The sequence below is a fragment of the Mustela lutreola genome, chromosome 6 (genome assembly GCF_030435805.1).
Source record: "Mustela lutreola isolate mMusLut2 chromosome 6, mMusLut2.pri, whole genome shotgun sequence".
NCBI lineage: Eukaryota > Metazoa > Chordata > Mammalia > Carnivora > Mustelidae > Mustela > Mustela lutreola.
This window is the reverse complement of record NC_081295.1, coordinates 29089410-29105418: the sequence shown is the minus strand read 5'-3', so window position 1 is coordinate 29105418 and position 16009 is coordinate 29089410. Positions and strand designations below refer to the sequence as shown.

Here is a 16009-nt window from a genome sequence, read left to right as displayed (position 1 = left end):
CTGAGACCATGACCTGAGCTGAAGGCAGAGGCCTAACCCACTGAGCCACCCAGGTGCCCTGGTTTTTAGGATTTTCAAAACACCTTTTTGTGTATTCCGTATTATACTGCTGGAGTATTTTATTTAATAAGGGTTTCAGAAAATCCATGATATATTTTGTGCAAGACCCTAGTGCACATTTTCTAACATATTTTTGAAAATTTCTGGGATATTTTACATCTAAAAATGCCCTTTAATTTTGCATGGTATAGAATTCAAGCTTGGAGATATTTTTCCCCATAAATGTAAGTGACATTTGCATGTGTGCTTTCCCTCTCTTTTGCACAATGTTGTTGATGCACATGGTTCTGTATTTTCCTCTCTGGAATCTATTAGACTCTAATCTTCATTTTAATTACCCAAAATCTCACCAAAATATGCCTAGATATGCTTATTTTTTCATTCGTCTTGCTTCTCCAAATTTAAGTAAGGGATATGTCATTAATATACAGCTAGTAAGTGTTTTCTTTGTAACTGTGAATCTCCAATCTGTCTCTCTACAAATAGAAGGCTTACTGTAAGAAAAGGAATAGTGCCTTATAATCCTCATTTTGAAATGCTTTGGTGGGGGAAAAGGCAAGCAGGTTAGAGAACCTACTTATTCTGAATGCCAATTTTAGAAAGACCGCATATTGTGAACACAGCACGTTTGCGTTTCCCTTATGAAAAAAACTGCTTTCCCCCTTTTCTCCCACCTAATTTCAAATATTAATTTACCCATCAGTGTGATGATCTGATATGTCATCTATGTGGAGAAGTCTACTGATGGCCTTTTCCCCCAACATGTGTTGTGTTGCAGGACTCTTCCCTGTTCGTAACATTTCTTGTTGTTACAAGAAGTTATTAGTTTGTTGGTTGGTTTATTTATTCACCTGGAGAAAGGTGGACATGTTTCCTTACTCTTGTTTTGAAGCAGATTATTTTTATTTTATTTTAGTTTAGTTTAGTTTAGTTTATTAAAATTCCTTCAATCTTTTTAAAACAAGCACTGAGTAAGAAGACCACACAATTTTATTTAATGGCAAATGTATCTGAGAGCACGAGAACTGAGAAGTAACAAAGACATTAGCACCTTTGCTCAAATTGTTAAATCCATTTTCATGGCGGTGAAGGGAAGGTATGTCTGAATCAGCCATGCGAATGTTGATACCTACAGGGTGGTGTGGAACGCACAGCTTACTCTCAGAGGCTGTTGCGCACTGCTGAGATAGCAGATGGAGCAGGGAGAACAGGACGGACACACGCAGTGCTGTGCCAGTTCTCACTCTCCTCTGCTTTTTAGCCTCCACTGCACACCTGTGCATGGTGTCATGGCAGTTGACAACCACTGGTTTGGAGCACTGGCTATCACAGAGGCATGTCCCTTTCTGCCAGGGGTATGACAGGAGGTATTTAAAGAATTGTGGCAGCATCAAAAGAAAAACGAATGTGAGCGAGTGTAATGTATAGAATCATCAATCACTATCGTGTACCTGTGATACTAATACTATATGTTAACTATATTTCAATTAAAAATTAAAACAGTAAACAATTTTTTAAAGATTTTATTTATTTATTTGACAGAGAGAGATCACAAGTAGGCAGAGAGACAGGCAGAGAGAAAGGGGAGGAAGCAGGCTCCCTGCTGAGCAGAGAGCCCCATAGGGGACTCCATTGGAGGACCCTGGAATCATGACCTGAGCCAAAGGCAGAGGCTTTAACCCACCAAGCCACCCAAGTGCCCCAGTAAAATATTTTTTAAATAAAAATTTAAAAATGTGTTTGCAAGCATGTGTGATAAAGAATTCTGGTCCATTTTTCAAGGATCGTGTCTAAAAAGATTTTTTTAATTTTAGTTATATGTCATGTAGTGACTTTATTTTGTGGGTCTTTTTTATATTTTGCATATATTTTTTTCCAGCTTTATTGAGTAATAACTGACAATGTTGTATACATTTTAAGTGTACAATGTATTTGCTTTTGTATACATTGTGAAATGATTATTATAATTAAATTTATTTTACCCATTCATCTCCTCAAAGAGTTACCATGTTTTTTTGGCAAGTGTGGTGGGAACAATTAAGATCCATTCTCATAGCCAATTTCAAGTATACAATGCAGTATTGTTAACTATAATCAATAGTTAACAATAGATCCATTAGATCCCAAGAATATATTCATGCTATAATTGAAAGTTTTTTCTCTTTAACCAACATCTTCCCATTTCCCCCACCCTTCAGCCCATGGCAATTTCCATTCTACTCTGTTTCTTTTAATCCTATTTTTTTTAAGATTCCACATATGAGTAGGGTTATACAGTATTTGTCTTTTTTTTTTAAGATTTTATTTATTTGTTTGTTAGACAGAGATCACAAGTAGGCAGAGAGGCAGGTAGAGAGAGAGAGGAAGAAGCAGGCTCTCACTGAGCAGAGAGCCCGATGTGGGGCTCGATCCCAGGACCCTGAGATCATGACCTGCGCTGAAGGCAGAGGCTTAACCCTCTGAGCCACCCAGGCACCCCCGGTATTTGTCTTTTTATTTCTGGCTTATTCATTTAGTATAATGAATAACACCCGGTTTAGCCACATTGTCACAGGATTTTCTTTTTTTCTTATGGCTGAATAAAGGCGCATTTTCTGTGTCTATTCATCCATTGGTGGACACTTAAGTTGTTTCCATATCTTGGTTATTGTAAATAATGCTGCAAGGAACATATGGGTGCCTGTAGCTTTTCAATTTAGAGTTTTCATTAGGTATACACTCAGAGTTTTCATTAGATATAGAGTTTTCTTCAGGTATATACTCAGAAGTGGGATTACTGGATCATGTGGTAATTTTGTTTTTAATTTCTTGAGAAAATTCCATGCTGTTTTCCATGATGACTATACCAATTCGTGTTTCCATTGGCCTTGTTCAAGGGTTCCTTTTTCTCCACAACCTCACCAACACTTCTTTTTGATAACAATCATCCTAATACATGTAAGGTGATATCTCATTTGTGGTTTTGATTTGCATTTCCCTGATAATTAGTGATGTTGATTATCTTTCCATGCACCTTGTTGGCCATTTAGGTGTTTCCTTTAGAAAAATGTCTATTCAGGTCCTTTGCCCATTTTTTCTTTTTTTTAAGATTTTATTTTATTTTTTTTTATTTAAGAGAGAGAGAGAATGAGAGAGAGTGAGCATGAGAGGGGGAAGGTCAGAGAGAGGAACAGACTCCCTGCTGAGCAGGAAGCCAGATGCAGGACTTGATTCCGGGACTCCAGGATCATGACCTGAGCTGAAGGCAGTCAATCAACCAACTGAGCCACTCAGGAACCTCTTCTACCTATTTTTAACCTAATTTTTATATGTGTTCCTTAAGTATTTTAGCTATTAACCCCTTATCAGATACATGGGTTTGCAAATATTTTCACCTTATCCGTAGGTGTTGTTTTTTTTTTTTTTTTCCCAATTTGTTGATGGATTCTTTTGCTATGCAGAGCTTTTTAGTTTGATGCAATCCCAGTTATTTACTTTTGCTTTTTGTTGCCTGTACTTTTAGTGTCATATCCAGAAATCGTTGCCAAGATCATTATCTCCTTACGTTCTTTTTTAAGAGGTTTATTGTGTCATGGCTTACATTTAAGTTTTTAATCCATTTCAAGTTCATATTTGGAATTGGTATAAGATAGGGGTTCCGTTTCATTTTTCTGCATGTGGATATCCAGTTTACCAGATACCCTTATTGAAAAGACTTTGCCATCTCCATTGTATGCTCTTGATTCCCTTGTCAAACATCTGTATATGGGTGGGTGGGTTTATTTCTGTTTCTTTGCCTTGTGTGTCTGTTTTTATGCCAGTACATATTTTTTTGATGACCAGAGATTTGTAACATATTTTAATATCAAGAACTTAATTCCTTTATTATGATTGCATTGACTATTTGAAGTCTTTTTTGGTTCCATTCAAATTTTAAGATTTTATTTTCTATTTCTTTGAAAAATGCCATTGGAATTTTGGTAGGAATTGCACTGAGTCTGTAGATCACTTTAGATATTCTAACACTATTAATCCTTCCAGTCCATGAACACAAGATATCTTTCCATTGGTATTCTTTATAGACCATTTTTAAAAAAACATTTTTGAATGTATTTTAAGAAATTTTTGACATTTAAAATTTTATTCTGTGTTCCCAAAGACAGATAGTGTTGAATATTACTAGATTTTGAAAGGATTATAGTTTTCCAGTGATATAAACAAATAATATTAAAATGTCATATTTCTGATTATTACTTTTCTTGAAACACACGCTAACACATGTTAAAAACATTCTTTCCTGCTTGGATATCATCAGTGCTTCTTGTGTCCAAATCAAATAGTATGGATCCCAGACTTTGCTTTGGATTCAAGTACCTGGGAAATGTTTGGAAATATTGACCGTGATTCTTGGTAGCTATCCTTTAATTCACTTCTTCCTTATATTTCTCAGAATGCCCATCAGTTTTATGACAAAATCATGTGTCTTGTTCTTGAGATGAGCTTATATTTCAGATATAATTCATTCATTTAACAATCATTTATTCTACATATTCTCTACATGCATAAGTCCATATTAATGGCTAGGAATACAAAGACTATCAAATTACAACTAAGGCATCAACTAATTCAAGAAGTTCATAAAATAATGGTGAGGCAAAGAAGTAAAGAAACATGTGGACCTATAATGCTTACAATTATATAACATATTCAAGTGAAATGTTGGTTTATATGGTGCAATGAGGTATAATTACTGAAAACTATAAGAAGACAAATGTTGGCTTCTAAAGATGAACTTTATAGTAGTCTTGATGGACTAGGCTGCCTCAGGGATGATGGCTTCTCTGTCACAGATTTTCAGACTGTCTGTGCAACCACATGGTGGGAATCTATTAGAAGAAATTCAAACACCATGTAAGTACTTTTACTAAAAACCTTTGAAAGATTTTTCAAACTCTGAGACTTTAATAAAGGCTATTCACACATCTGCTTGAGGCTTCTGTCTAATTTTTAAAACCTTTGACTTCTAAAATCTTGAGTTATGTGTAAGTATTGTTAGGTGATTATTGGAGCAAAGATATTAAATGTCACCTTAACACTTCCCTATTATTCTGAAAAGAGTATTTTATCTACCTACTCTAATATATTTTGTGTGCATGTGTAAGGGAAAATGCTTTTTCTCTTGACAGAACAGACAGAACAGAAAACCAAGAAGAAAGATTGTGTTGTATATTTTTGGATCATATAGATATATATATTATATATATAAATATGTATTATATATATAGTTACATATAGTAAGATCATAAATCATGTATTATATATTACATATTATATCATTATATATATGATAAGATATAAAAAAGTTGATCTGAGATAATTAGCATTATACTTTTTCCTTTTCACTGTGCGATTCTTGAGCAAACTTGAACTTAAGAATTCACCTGGAATTGATATGGCTAAATGAAGGCAGCTAGGAGTGGAAAAATTTCTTCTAATTAATTAGAAATATTCCTACTAAGACTGAATGGAGCAGTACTACATGTGCAGTCATGCATTATTCAGTCCAAATCTGAAACACTAGTTGGGGGCTGACTTATAGCTTGAAAAGGTTGTAGAATTAGTGGCACCTTTTACTGAACGTGGTCGTTGAAGTACCATTTCCTGCTGGCAATGGATATCCTCAAATTGATTTAAAAATAAATTGTTAGGGATTTTTTTTTAATTCATTAAGCTATTTTAATTAATTGTATTATTTTTTATCTTCAATTATGAATTAGAATTTTCTAATATTTTTATGTTGATATAATTGTTTATCCTTGGAAAGATTTTATTTTTGCTAAAATTAAGTGGAATCTTCCTTTTTTTTTCAATAATTTTTAACTAAAATATTAGTGACTTTCTGGAATTCAGTCACTGCTTAATAACCTGAAAGAAGCCTTAAAAACAAAATGAGTTAATGAATGATGTTCTAAGTTCAAAACTGTAATACTGATCATCTAATAATACTGATTAGTATTCTGAGTACTTTACTTGAATTGAAGAAGTATTCTTTTAGCTCAGTATTCCAGTATTTCTAACAGTACTGTAACATATAAGAAGCATAGTCTCAGAATCAATGGCAAATGATATATTCTTTTCAATAGACTTATTATTGTCATTGGCTGATTAAATTATAATCAGAGTTTCAATTTGGGAAAATGAATGAATTTTCTAGAGATATTGATATGATTATTTTCTCAGTTACAGTCATCATGCAATAACTAAGTATAAAGTCAAGTGGAAAAAATTATATTCAGAAAGAAAAAAATAATTAAAATACAAATTGCAGAACCAGAGATTCACCATATAGACACTGTAAAGAAGAACTGACCTATTTATATTGCTTAGTATAAAAGTCTGATTTGCTAGTATTCATGTTTTTAATTTGACCTCAACTGAGCAAAATAGAATGCCAAAGGAAGGAATATTGAAATACTCTTTCTTTTTAAAATTAATTCTATTGTGCTGTCATTTGATATTTAACATAGACTTAAATTTCAAATGATCTAAATAAGATTATATCTATAATATTTTCAAATAGGTTATGATTTGCACTTTCCTTTAAAATGTATTAAACATCAAAATAATTAACTTTTGGAAGCATGCAAAAATTTGAAATTAACCAGTTACATTTTGAAATTAAATGTTTATGTTTAGGTAAGTATTTAACGTATAAGTATTTAGAGGACTATGTAACTACTATGTAACTTTGGTAGTACTACATAACTACTTAAATAAGCTATTCAGTTTCCATAAATAGAATGAGGAAAGAAAAGGAGAGGGAGAGAGAAATAGCATTTTCGTTGTTATAATTATAAACTCACCAATCTACTCTTCTCAGAATTCTGTATGTTTTATATATATTTTGGTTCTTCTGAAAGTACTTCCTTCATCTGGTCTAAGAAATTGGCCATCTCCTTGTACCAAATGTTCCTCCGCATATTAATGCAGACTCCTATATAAAACAAACATAAAGAATTAATAACAACATAATGTAATTAGTTCCAAATAAGTGCCTGTGCATAATACTGTGGGATATTTCCTAACAGGCAATTTTTATAATCCGTGAATCACAAAACTGAACCATAACTTCATCCCCTTATTTTCTTTCAAAAAGTTTTTCACTCAGATTCTATGAGTGAACTTTTTATTAATATATTTTTTATTTTTTTTATAAACATACAATGTATTATTAGCCGCAGGGGTACAAGTCTGTGAATCGCGAGGTTCACACACTTCACAGTCCAACCACAGCACACACCCTCCCCAATGTCCATAACACCACCCTCCCCACCCTGCAACCCTCTGTTTTGCGAGATTAAGGGTCTCTTAGGTTTGTCTCCCTACTGATCCCATCTTGTTTCTATGAGTGAATTTTTTTTTTTAAGATTTTATTTATTTATTTGACAGACAGAGATCACAAGTAGCCAGAGAAGCAGACAGAGAGAGAGAGAGAAGAAGAGGCAGACTCCCTGCAAAGCAGAGAGCCCGATGCGGGGCTCGATCGCAGGACCCTGGGATCATGACCTGAGCCAAAGGCAGAGGCTTTAACCGGCTGAGCCACCCAGGCATCCCTATGAGTGAACTTTTAAAAAAATATTTTAAAAAGTTTGTCCTTTTATTGAAAGAATTACACATGTAAGTATTCACATTTAGGTTTACTATACAATTACTTAGGAAAAATAAGGTGTTTAGAGTTCTTTCCTATATGTTAATATTTATTGAATATGAAGGGACTATTGACAAATGCAACAGTGTAAATAAGAAAAGCTACTGGTGTATGGTGCATATTGATACCCATTTTTTAAGCCATATTTAATTTTTCAGAAGATTGAGCTTTAAAAGTCAATTCCCACTTGGCTTATATCAAGCTTTGCCACATTTATGAATAGTTTAATTTCCTACGTTATTTGGTTTTTGTGTGGGTTGCTTTACTATTTTTTTCTCATTTTCTACTTCACTAAATTCTAAATGTTTTAAGAATAATGCAAATTGTGGTAGTATTCTGTGGGTTGCTAACTCATTGTTTTCCCTGTTTTGTAGCTTTAATCTCCTTTGATCTTTAAAAAAAAAAAACCTAAAAGAAAGACCTTGCATTGCAGATTTTTATGATAATCTGTAATCTTCATAAATGTATTTTATTTTTTCACATCATAAATTAGAAAATCACTGGTATTCTTTTTTAAGAATGAAAATGTTTATCTGTACAGATTTTGGATATAAAATCATATATGCAGTCAGAAACAGTTGAATTAACAGAAACCCATTCTTCAAGAAAAACAGGAACTGGTCCTTTGGAGTTGGCAGCTAGGTATGGCTGTCTCTTAGTAGCCAATTGCTTTTTCCTGGAAAGAATTATTATTATTTTTTTTAGTATGAATTCAAGCGTCAAAGGAACTACAAGCTTCTTAATGACCATAGCAATTCTTATCAGCATGCTTCTAAGAATGTGCATAGTCAGTCTATACACATATTGATGTGACTGAGGACCAATAATCCAAACACAGATGCTCTATATCAATTAGGCTTGGCTTTATTTTTTATTCTCCTTATCGGCCTTCATGTATATTAAATTGTGAAACAATTCTAATAAATGCAATTTGTTATATTTATCTTTATTGTGTTTATATTCACTTTCATATTTATATTCGCTTTTGTCATTGTTTTCCAGAGCCTTATTTTGCCCACCTCTATTTGCTACACCCCTTCTTCCTCATAGTTGATCAGTGCAGTGGAGGGTTTGGGATGTTCCCTAACCCCCCACACCCAGGCACCATATCTCAACTCCTACCAAAAGTCTCAGGTTCTTTTCCTGCCCTTGAGTGTGTAATAGTTCTGTGTGATAGAAAGGTTAGGATCTCTGCAATGCAAACCCAGTTCTTCTACTTCAAGCTATGTGATGTAAGCAATTCATCTCGCCCCTGGAAGCCTCAGACATGAAACACTCTTTGTCTAACTTTAATTAATGTACTATTTCCTATCATACTTTATTACATTGAAAAAAACTAGTAAATATTGGGGGAATAGAACGTGATTATGAAAATAAATTTGGATTTCATTGTTTGTGAAGAGTGAGGACACACTGTTAACAGATTTCTGTGGTTGGTAATAAGTTTTGTATAAAATGGTGTGTGTGTGAATATGTGGTATCTATGTACATATGGATGTATATACATGGATGTTACCTACACAAATATATATTCCTTCATTCTGTCATTCATTCTTTCTTAAGCTTCCTCCTTTCAATCTTATTTTGGAAATAGGAAAGCATGTAATGGGAATTAAAAGCTCAACTTGAACAAAAGCAGGGGAGTTAAGAGACTAAATCTCACACATGTCACTCTTTACTCATCATTCAATATTTCCCACAAGCCCACAGGATGTAATACAAGAATAATAAATATGATAGTTCTCCTAAAAGTGTTATTTCCAAAGGGAAGGGTAATCTACTTAGGAGTAATTTTTTTGTTATTGTTCTTATGTTTGCATTTTATTTCATTTTTAGAGGAAACTTTTCACTGAATATACTAGATTGAAATAGTTTTCTATAGTTGTTTTAGCTTAAGTGTTTTGGCCATGCTGGACAAATAGGTTTCCTCACCTTTTGTTCAGAAGCCTTTCCACCCTCATCGAAATTTCAAGATTATCCCTTTCAGGAAGAACTTGTGACTTAGTCCTCAAAGAAGAATCACGGCTAATGTGAAAATGTTTTAGTTATTTCTTTTGGTGTGGATGCTGTCTGGTGATACTCTGTAGTGTTTAGCATTTTATTATTTCCAAGAAAAAAATGTAAAAGACCTAAATGAGATGAGTTAGGCTCTTAGAAGTGAGCATGTATATGCTGCTGGCAGACCCTAGTGCCTGTGACTGAAGGAAAGAAACAGGGATCCACTTTTAACACCATTTTAAAAGCTATTTTTTAATGACCAGTGAGAATGACAGCTCTTTGCACCTGATAAAGTTATCTGATTAAGAATCCAACTGGGTCTCAAAATTGTCACTTTAGTTGAGGCTGAATCCATGAGACATATGTCTCATCCTCCCACTTGCGCTTCACGGTTTACAATTTTATTGTTTCTTCACTTGAAATACAATCCACTATTTAGCTATTAGAGCATTACTTTTCCCAGTGCTGTAATTAAGGCTGTCTTGGCACTTCCACTGTAACCCCTATTTTTCAAGGATTTTAAATCGTACTATGAAAATTTGAAAATTGGCATTTAATGTTTAAAGGGTAGCTGTGTATTTTTTCCAATTAAATTAGAAAAATTACGGAGTAATTTAGACCGATGAGCCAGTTAGGAATAAGAAGGTATTTTCGTAATTTTTAAGCTACCATTTGAAGATCTGATATACTTTTAAATGCAGCAGCACATGTACAGTATAAGTAACATTCTGGAAGATTCATATGTAATGAACAGAAAATTAACTTATAAACGCACAAATCTGCTTGCAGTTTAAGGGATCTCTTTATGCCCTCCTCCCCATCCTCCCAGCGGGATGATTATCTAAGGGGTCCTGGGGGTTCTGGTGCTTCTTGCTGCTCAGACTGTTAACGGCTCCATCCTTCTAGAGAATAGCTCTCAACAGGCAGAGAATAGCTCTGCCTGTCTTGCTGGAGAACATCATCCTCTCCACCAAAGGAATCAAAATATCTAGCTTCCCGGGCATTACATGGGACAGATTCTTCCCTGTGATTTGAGTTTCCCCTAGGGCCAAACCGAAGTTAATCCCCTGCCAAGACAAAGTCTTTGTTTCCCTTTTTTCCTGTGATCTTTCCCTGCCTTCTACTCTCCTCTCCTGAGAGCCCTCCCTCAATCAATCCCTTTCTCAAGAACAGCCCCTGTTTTTAGGAAAGTGGATTTAAGGCATTGGCATGCTTCTTCCTTTTGTTTTTTTTTTTTGTTGGAAGTTCACCTGATAAGCTCAGAGCCAGTGCTGCAGAATGGAAGATAGTCTCAGTTTAAGATGTTTCTTTAACGTGTATAAATATTTCAGATCCTATGTTTGCACAACCAGGATATTTTTGTCATAAAAGACACAAATAGATAGAACCAGAGTGCTTTCTTCAACAAATATTTTTTGTGAAACAAAACAATCAAATTGTTAACTATATGCTTCTCTTAAAGAGTTTGCCAAATTCAAGTGTTGAAAACTCATAGTCTAATGTACCTTACTTACCCAATTAAATATAAGAATGCCATACTGTAGTTCTCCCCATATGCTTAAATACTTGGTAGTACAGATAGGGAACATCAGTCTATATTTCCTGCACGTATTTCATGTACTTCTAGGATAACTTTCCACATTCCCTAGTGACTCCCTCGAAGCCAGGCCTGGCGAGTGGCGAACCACATGCAGTTTAAGTCACTGGACACTCTCATACAACTTACTGTCCCACCAAAGGGTGAAGGTGCCTCTCCTACCACCATCTCCCACTACCATCTCATTCAACCACTAAGTCGTTGCTACCTGCTCAGATTTGAATTCCTTTTGTGCTTATTAGTGTGTGCCCTGCTAGCTGCTCTTGAAAAAGGTAGATTTATGCTGAGTCACAAGTGTAGGGGTAAGAGAGAAGGGCTGTTTTTCTGATTTTACCATGTGTAAATGCAAGGCCTCTTCATTGCATATGAGTCCCATATATTACTGGACAATACCCTGTTAGAGCTGGAACTGTACCAAACCCATCCTAGGCTTAGTTTAATAAAGCTACTCATCATATGGCTTTGATAAGAAAATTTTAAAAACTTAGCCAATTTAAAACTGTATTGGATGCAATATCTGAACCATATAAGAATCCTATATTTAGTAAAATATAACTTGTACCTCTGCTTTCAGTCCTGTTCCACTCCTATAAATTTTGCTGCTGCAAAAGGGATATTTATAAAATCCAAATATGATCATACCAGTCCCTGTAATAAAATCCTTCTGCGGTCCCATATGTTTCAGAATGAAGAACACAATCCTTCCTTCTGTGTTCTCTCTCAAGCTCAACCTGGCTTCTACCTTTACTTCCCCAAACATACCAGTTTGTCACACTGTTGTTATGTTTCTCTGGTGGCACTTCATCTCTCCTTTCTGTAAACTTTGTCTGTGTTCTGGCATCCTTCACAGCTCACCTCAAGTGTGGCTTTCTCCAGGAAACGTTGACTTTGCCACCCAACATTTCTTGTGCTGCCACAGAACATTGTCTGTACCTCCAGCTCTGTAGTTATGAAAAGATATTAAACTGGTTGCTTAATTGTCTTTCTTTGAGAAGGGAGACCGTTACATCCAGATGGAAGGGAATAGCTCCCAGGAAGGTGCCTAATGCAATACTCTTTAAATATTTGACATAAACTTTTGGATAGATAAATTTTGGATGTATAAAAATGGATAGAACCTTGTTTCTTGTCCCTAAAGAGCTGGCCAGCTAGTGTAAGCAGATGCTTCAGTTGCTTTTCAACTTATTAGTCTCTGTGCAGCAATTATAAATAGATTTCATCTATACAAGAACTTTTTTAGATCTTCAGCCAGGACTTACCTGATTTTTTTTTTTTTTTTTTTTTGAAGGGGGGTTAAAAAGGTTTGAAGCGTCTGGTATATTTGTAACAATGTTTCTTAGGGTTTTTTGGCTGAAGTTTAGACTTCAAAGCTGTGCCAATATGTGGATCAGGTAACATCCCATCTCGCCCTGCCCAGAGTTTCCATCTGTTCTGAACAGACAAAGCCTTCTTAACTGTCAGGGTACTTGAAACATTTCAATGGGCATCTGGTCAAATGTTCTCATTGAACAGTCGGTTTGACATACAAACAGACAGACTGGAGAAGGGCAATAGAAGTCAAATTTCAGTGAAAGGCAGCAGGACACAGGACAGAAGATGATTTGTGTGTCATGCAGGAATCAGGCCAGATGCAGCTGTAGATATTGCATAAGGTGAGCATGAAGCCTCCTGATGGTTCAAAACTCCCTCCTCATGCTTCTGCCATTGCCTTTCATCCGTGAGTGTAAGCCAAGGACCTTTATCAGAATCATCGTGATGGTGGTGGTGGTGATGAGGTGAATTTTTCAACCATTCCACATTCCCTGGAGATATGAAAACGGTCTTTGGAAAGTTGTTTTCCTTCTACACATCTATTTCTCAGACTCTCACCAGCCCACTCCACACACACGGAACCTCAGACACTTGTCATTAAATTATTAAATGGCGAGTCATCGATAAAAAGAGGAATATGCCATGTTCGTCAGATGCAAAGTTGTAGGGAAAAAAATGGAGTTCTACTAACTTATATGTCCTAAGAAAGAGGAGTGTGGTAGTAAAAGAGAGAAAGAAAGAAAGAAAGAGAGAGAGAGAGAGAGAGAAAGAAAGGTAGAAAGAAAGAGGAAGGAAAGGAGGAAGCAAAGGATTGCTAATTTTTTGAGTTATCTGCAGAGGTAACCACCTAAAATTAGTGGATTTTACAAAGGTAGGGTGTTTTTTGGATTGTTTGCTTTTTCAGTTGTCTACAGAGGACAGCATTGTTAAATCACAGGTCTAAAAACTCAGGAGTGGGACATTCCACTTCTTTACTAGACAGGAAAATCTGTGGGGAAATTAGAGCGAGCAGCACCGAGGTGTGTGAGAAGGTCTACGGAACTGCTCGAGGCATATGCAATTACTGTGATCCGGTTTTCGACCTCATCCTCATCCTCATTTCTAACAAGCCACAGTGTGAGGAAAGGAGAGGCCAAAGGCCTTAAGATAGCTGGGAGGTTTAGGGATGGACAATTAAGGCGACTCTTACTGGAACCACAAACTGATCAGCTATAGGGGACATATGATATACCTACTCAAAAAACTTGTAATGGCATTCAGCAGAGCCTAAGAACCTTACCTGTGTGTTGTTACAAGCCCGTAATAATGTAAGAGATTATGGATTTTTTGAACCTAGTTCCTGAAACTGTTGCCTTGTGCTGGTTTCCTTTCTAGCTCTTGAGGTTGCTATATTTAAAAATAATCTGTGATATGAAAGTTACAAACACTTACATATTTATTTATATGTTATTGTGTGATAAATTCCTATCAAGGAATTATCAAATTCACAGAACCAGCTATGCATGTGGAAGTAGGATAAGGAAGGTTTCCCAAACACCTAACATTGGCTACTGGCACAAATGACAAATTCTTTTAATTTCTCTGCTTGGTTCTGTAATTTGCCAGTAGTTGAACAGTCCTGTCAGAGGTAAATAATTGGGACGAGTAGAAGAAGGTATACCAACTCGGGTAGAAGTGGAAATGAGAGATACCTAACTTAATTAAATATGAGTTTGCTTATTTAATCGTGCTTTTTTTTTTTTTTTTTAAAGATTTTTTCTTTATTTATCTGACAGAGATCACAAGTAGGCAAAGAGGCAGGCAAAGAGAGAGGAGGAAGCGGGCTACCTGCAGAGCAGAAAGCCCGATGCGGGGCTCCATCCCAGGACCCTGGGATCATGATCCGAGCTGAAGGCAGAGGCTTAACCCACTGAGCCACCCAGGTGCCCCTAATCGTGCTTTTTAATACATAAAAATACCAACCTTTCTTTAGGTAATGTCTCCTTACTTGTTTAATTCTGTTTTTAAACAACTGATGAATGATGTTAGAATTAAGTATGAAAAGAAACACAAATCTAATTTGAAATTGAAGAACTGTATTAGCCAGAGTTCTCACTCCCGTTTAATCTCTTTTATTGCTTATTTTTGTGGGTTTTTAAAAAATCTTTTCTATTACCCGTGATAAATGTCAGCCCATTCTCCTTTTCTAGCCATTGTTTTTGCTTATGCTCAGCTAACAGTTGGAATAAAGGTATTAAGTAACTTATTAGTACACCTTTGCTGCTGATTCTGAGCTTTAAAGGCTCTCAAACGACTATTAAATTTTCTCAGAATAAATGATCTCTCCAGCCTTTTTAATTTATTTTTTAAACCTCTGGCATCTGCTCAGCTTCTCACATTACCCAGCTCTAAACTTTGGTATCTATAGTCAGTTTCTTCCCACTTGTGGGTTTCAACTATCATAAAAGGCAAACATCTCCTTTTTTGTTGCTGTTGTGTTTTTCCATACTATGTAAGACAAAGTTACAACTTTTCCACAGCGTGCCAGCCTGTACACCCAGAACTTTCTGTTTTTAGTTTAGAGAGGCAAATCATTAAGCCATTTAAAATAAAACACCATTCTAAACAATTAAAGCATATTATTTTTTCATTATTTCCAGTTAAAATTCACAGCTAGATAAACTTCCATCATATAGAAAATGTACCTGCGTCATCTGGGAAAATATGGTTGTTTAATTATCAATTTCAAAAGGACTACATCATGTAGTAACATTTTGACCCAGAAGTCTAATTTTGTACGCCACAGCTCCTTTTACCATCTTGTAAAGTTGTAAAGTTTCCAAGTATGTAAGTGTTTATTACTCAAATCCTTTGAACCTCTATTAATTCACTAAGAACAGACCATATTAATTTCTTTAATATCTTAAGTATCTCTTGCCGTGACTGTGTGGTTTCATAATATTATTATCTTCTGAAACCATTTACCCAGCTCACGGCTAATCCTTAGTTTGAAGTAATTAACTTCAATATGGACGATTAAAGATTTCAAGAAAGACTCCTTTATTATTTGGTTATAAGAAAAATTATAAAGCTTAACAAATTATGCCAAAGAAGTTAATGGCAAAGTGACTTCTATATTTTATTTATTTTATTATCACATTTTTAAGAGTCATCATGTTCCTTGATAACATTGAACGTTCATGAGTTTCTCTCATTTTCAAATCGTTTGTCAACATAATTACCTTTTATAATCAAAAAATGTTCAATCTATGTTAAAAATCACCTTTGTCTTATACATTCTAAATGTATTAATAACTAAGGAAGAATTAACAATATCTTTTTGGGAAACAACAGAATTTAAGACTACTAAAATGTGT

General features: G+C 35.1%; 1 long non-coding RNA gene across 1 annotated transcript in view; it reads right to left on the bottom strand.

The window, feature by feature from the left end:
* The window catches only part of LOC131833110 (uncharacterized), a 31079-nt gene extending 24055 nt beyond the window's left edge, over nt 1-7024 (bottom strand). Inside the window, exon 1 of the long non-coding RNA XR_009354323.1 lies at nt 6903-7024. This is a non-coding gene — a long non-coding RNA (uncharacterized LOC131833110). The remainder of the gene's footprint in view (nt 1-6902) is intronic.
* Nucleotides 7025-16009: the final 8985 nt, after the last annotated feature.